Source organism: Calidris pugnax, unplaced genomic scaffold, assembly GCF_001431845.1.
Source record: "Calidris pugnax isolate Ruff unplaced genomic scaffold, ASM143184v1 scaffold63, whole genome shotgun sequence".
In the NCBI taxonomy this organism is placed as follows: domain Eukaryota; kingdom Metazoa; phylum Chordata; class Aves; order Charadriiformes; family Scolopacidae; genus Calidris; species Calidris pugnax.
This window is the reverse complement of record NW_015090852.1, coordinates 5,637,603-5,643,405: the sequence shown is the minus strand read 5'-3', so window position 1 is coordinate 5,643,405 and position 5,803 is coordinate 5,637,603.

Sequence of the window (5,803 nt, the reverse complement as noted above, 5' to 3'; positions counted from 1 at the left end):
TTTCTTCTGTGGTATTTTCTTATTGGCTAAGATGATTAGGATATGTATTGGAGATCATCAGCCTTGCAATTTTGAGTCTAGGAGTTTTAAATTTGGATTAGAAAGAAGGGGCATTGTTGTTTGGGGGAGTTGGTATTCTTGAATATAAGATTCGTCTGTCTTTTTAAGTGTTAGCTTGATGATGGCTGCTGCACCCTGACATTCTTGGAGGATTTTGTCCGTAATAGATGTCAACTTAAATTCTACTGAAGTCTTTCCATTCTCCTTTTATTTGCACACTTGGACAAGAGAAGGAATTTTGCTAAAGCAGCAAATTATTTTTACATTTGTCAACAAATTTTAATAGCAATTTTTTTAGAAAAATTTTAGACAAATTTGAATAACTTTTATTGCAAGCAGACTTTCTAGATCTGAGAAATAAAAAAGGAAAGGTAAAATTTTAACAAAATTTGTTAATCAGATGTGAGTGAAAAAAAATAATGGTGAAAGTTTTGTGTTCTGATTTACTTCAAGGGCTGCTGCTTTCTGCTGGTATAAACATATGGTGTGGCATAGCTGTCAGAATTGAAATTTGGGTATAATGAGAATAAACAATCAGTTCAGTCTCTATGAAGAATCCTGCCATGTGGCTGCTGTTTCCTGTTGCCCAGAAGAGGTCACTGTGTCTCCTCCCATCTGCTAAACGTTTACTATAGAATCCAAATGTCAACCTTCAGTGTGATCTCACACTGTTGTTCTCTGGCTGCCAGTCTTAGAATCCTGCTGTAACCTGATTTCTTCATTCACTGGGTAATGTGTATATTTTGTACATTAATTATTTTAAAATACAAATTTGGTATACAGATAAAAATGTAAAATACAAGCTTGCATGTTCAACGGTGTTTTGATCTATGAGTGAAGAGTTGCCCAAAGACACATTAAAATGCAGTAGTCTGGGGTTTGGCTAAGAGGGTGAGAAGAAAGAAGTGAGACATACCACTGGGCTCATTGTTTGCTTCAGAGAAAAATATTTCTTTTCCCCAATGTATTACTGCAAATGAAATTTATTTTGGTCACAGAAAAGTCAGATAGAATGAACTTGCACCAGAAGAGTTTGTTACCTCTGAGAAAAGTATTAGAGGAAAGATTGGATCCAGATGGTTGTGGTACTGGTGATGCAGACTTCTGCTCTGTGAAAGATTTGTGATGGAGATTTTGAAAAATAGAAATTGGGAGCCGTATGCAAGGCCAATGTTTTTGTATCTTTAGAAAAGGTGTTTCTACTTGTTTACATCTGTTCATGAAAATGACCCGTTAACTGCCATTTCTTCCATTTGAATTGCAACATCTAAAACTTTAATGGAAATAATTCTTTACTGACTGTTTCATTTAGTAGTGCAAATGAGCTGATCTGGGCTTTCTTGAAAGTTCATGACATTGCTTTAAATAAATGGGTATTGCAGGGAAAATGGTTGTGCTATCTGTAAATACGCATATCAGCTTCTTAAATGTCAGATCGAATAGCAGATTTATTCTCATAAAGCTGTAGAGGTGGAAAATGGAGGATATGGAGTCTGTGGGTACTTCTGTATGATTTATGCAATGTAATCAATAAAAACAGGGTCACTCAAGAAAGTAAATGCTTAATGACTTGAGTTGACTTGTTGTGATAGAGAAATTTTTATTTATCCATGAAAAGATAGAGGAAAATGATCTCCCCCTCACCCCGACATACAGATACAAAGAGATAACTGTAGAAAAAAAAAAAAAATCACTTGGAGATGGTAAATGTATTCTATTGTATTCACTTGTAGAAAATTCTTTTGAATGTCTTTTCTGGAGTGTTTTCTGAAATTGACTTTAACTTTCAAGGAATCTTTAATAATATTTTGAATTTGTCAGTCATGTTTCTAAGCTGCATTTTAAGACAGTGTTCATAAATCCTCTCTCTGTTTCCTCAAAACTGATCCTGTAGGAAGTTATCCTTCTTTTCCCTCCCACAACTTATACCACGTGTGTGTTACCTTGTTACCTTGCAAGGTCATTGATCAGTTAAAAATGAATTTATCCTTGAGTTTCCAGGATTAAAGTGCTAGAAATCCTTATCTTTGCAAAACTTTTGGTCCCGGTGACTTTGTTAAATCTGCAGCGTTGGTAATACTCTTAGAAGTGAATAAACAACAGGTAACATAAAATGTTTTTAATTTATTTTAATTGCAATAGTGGTATGTGTTCCAAAGGACAGTGGGGTTATGAAAGCTACAAAAACGGAAGTTGAAAGTAGAAAAATGCACACTATGTAGACACCCTTTCCTTAGAATTTACTTCAACTCTATGGGAATAAGACAAGTATTTCTTTATCCCTAAGATTTGTAAAAGTATTTTTCTCTTAATATCTTCTCTTGGCTTTGGCAGTTTTTCGTAGCAGTAAGTAAAATGGGTGATTATCAGCACGGGAAGGAGCTGTTTGAAGTGTTCTTGCCTCGTAAGAAGTTTTGTACAACTGGCACCGTGTTAAGTTCAAGTTGGTGTTTTACCTGCAGACACTAATGAAATCTTTAAGCATAATTGCGTTTGTCATTGTTAAGGAAAGCTGTAAAAGTATGTTATCTTGCATTTGTTACAGGCTAAGGGAAAAATATACATGAAAAATTATGTTAGGTGACATTAGATCATGAACCTGAGCCTTAAGAGCATTTGCCATGGTTTGTGTAGTATGGTCCAGAGAAACTGCAGATCTCTATTTATTTCTAGATGACTGGCTGAGAAGAAGCAGTTCTCAGCAGCACTGGGTGTGAGCTTTGAGGTATTCTCTATTGTTCCCTGACCAAGTAATTATCACAAAACTTCAAACTACCAAATCGTCTATTGCTCTCAGGTTATACTCGCCAGAAAACAAAAATCCTGTCTCTTTAGCCAGTGATACAGCACTTACCAGTGTGATGAATAGCAATATTTACCTGTCCAAGACATGGCATGTGTTAGCATATGTCATGTTTGTCAGACTTCAGGTGTGATCTTACAGCATGGACTGAGCTCTTTATGTCTTTTATCACATCATATAAGGAAATCACAGTTTCATGTTAACTCTTACATGGTTTCCGTGATTAGACCTGATGAATGTAAAGAAGTGAAGTAATTCTTACACAACCCTCAAACTACTCCTGTGATGGCTGAAATATTTTCAGTTGATTATCCTGTAGCTTCTTTAAAAGTTGGCTTAGTGCTGGGTTTGAAGGGAAACATTCTAGGCATTTCCAAAGCCTTGTGTGGAACCTTTCAGGTTTCTTCTTAAACTCAGTCCTGTTGCGTATTTCTGCTGGTAAGTGGCTGATCAACCTCTTTGTGAGTTAAAGCATGTTTTAGTACAGCAGTGGTAGCATCCTCTCTTACTGGATTTGTAAGGCAGCATTCCAGCTTCCGATGAATACCAAACACAGAATGTTTCAGTCGTCTTCAGAGTTAGAAGTACTTCTTCAATCCTGTTTTGAGAGCTGAAATTCTTCATTCCAATACTCAATGAAAATAGCGCTTGCTTAATCAGCTTGAATAGCTTGAAGGCAAGGAGGTCCATGGAAGAGTTAGAGTTGATGCTGGAGCACATACTGTCAGACTGTTTTTTTTAAATCTTGTATGTGAAGAAGTCCCTTCAAAATGAGTGGGTATAAGTAGGATGGCTAAGCCACATCACACTGGCAACACAGTTACCCCTCGAGTAAAATAAATATACCCAACACAGAGTACTTGGTAGAACCTTGATCAACTTCTTTATTTGTTTTCCACCTCAAAAGCATAATAGGAAAGGTCAGTGAAGAAGTGTCAAGTTCATACCCTGTGTTCACTAAATACATTTGTGAAAGAATCCTGGTGTTCCTGCAAAAGCATTTTAAGACGACTTGCTACTCTAAGAGGCTGTATTAATTGTAAATTCTCACAGAGTGCTCAGAAAAGCTCGGGTAATTATAGCAACAAAAGTTTTATTAATATTGGAAGTATGTTACAGACACTAGGAGGAGCAAAAAAAAAAAGTAGTTGATGTTAAAAAAAAAAAAACTAAAAACACAGAAGTCATTCAGAATTAGATTGTTAAAGATCTATGAGTTTGATCACTTTGTGCCTTGCTAGTGAAACTGCTCTTAAAGTTTGTGTGTTTCTGAGGTGGGAACTGAGTGGGATTACAAAATACAGACTTTTCTCTGAGGTCCCTGAGCATTTTCATGAAATAAAATGTAAATTGAAATCCATTCTTAGAGAAACAGCTGTGGAGGAAATAGTTATGTTTATGTGTTAGTTATCTTTTTTTTTTTTTGGTAAACACCTGATAGGGACATTTAAATCAGTGATCTGTATGCAGTGGGGTTTGGGTTGGTTTTTTTTTCATTTACTGTATTTTTATTCCTTAAGATCAAAAATGGAAACGTTGCTCATAGTAAGTTTTGCTAAGATTCTCAATCTTTTGTGTTCTAGAAATCTCTTCTTTAGTGAAAGTGGTGATAGTACAGAGCTGTTCCCACAGAGTTACAAGCTTAAGTGAAACTGAGGTTGATGTCTCTGTTATATGTAATATCCTCAAAGGCTGCAAAAAAAAGTTTAGCCATGGAGCCTTTTTGTCTGATCTGGATAATCTCGCTTCCCTTTACTAATAAGATCTAATAGAGTTTAGTATATTGAAGGCACTTTGCAAGTCTAGTTAAATGTTTTGCCATGATAAGCAAGTATTTTCCATATTTTGTGCAGTTTGTTTATGCTTTAGTTACATCAATTGGAGATTATGTTAATATTTGACTTCTATTTTTAACTATACGCATTGCTAATTGCTAGGGTTACTTCTGGCAATAACTAAGCAATCATCTGCAACTTTATCAGTATCTGATATTTACAGTTCGGTGAGAGAAAAATAAAATGTGCTTTTAAGCAAATATTTTTATTAATTTCTGACTGGCAGTCTGGTACCAAGATAATTGCTGTATCCCAATTTAAACAAGATAACATGAAATAACTAAGAAATTTCTCATAAAAATAATTTGTCTTGAACACCCAGAAGCGCCTCTTATTTGAGATACACACTTGTGCACACACTTGCAGAAAGTATGTCAATTTCAGCAAATGCTGAAAAATTGTTTTCATAGTAACAAGTCAGATTTCCTTGTCCTTAATAGATGATATTGTACTACGTAAGACCAGTTTGTGATGCAGTGTTCCTTCTCAAGTCTATTCAAATATTATTAAGCTATTGTGCTTTTAAAGTTCATGGAAAAGCAAAGAGTAAGTCTTGAGGTAATAAAATGCGTGCATAATTCTGCTGATAGTATTTGAAATAACCTTCTGAACACTCCAGACACATGTGACTTGACTCATTGTGGTTACCGTGTGGTGCGTTTCAAAAAATAAAGCAGTATCCTGACTTCCGAATTTTGTTTCTCAATAGAAAAATTGTTTTCCAAGAGTGGAAGAGAGTATTATGGGCTTTTTCTTGTCGCACGTCTGTCTTTTATTTTTCCAGTAATGCTTTGGTCATTACCCAATCACTTAGAAATCTACAAAGCGTTTCAGGAAGTTTTGTGCTCAGTGTTTACTTTGAAGTCTAAATCTGGTAGCACTCAGAGGTGATCTAAACATGACTACAGATTCCTAGATTACTGTTGAAAATGCAGTTTGGTTTTAAGGGGAAAAAGAAGAGATTTAAAAGTGAAGCTTCCTCAGCAAATTAAATTTTATTTTTCTTCTGTTTCATCTTTTAAATGTCACCCTGACCTCCAGCTCTATATCCCCACTCACTTAATATGACAGCAGGGATTTGCTGTCTAAATTGATGAAGCATCAT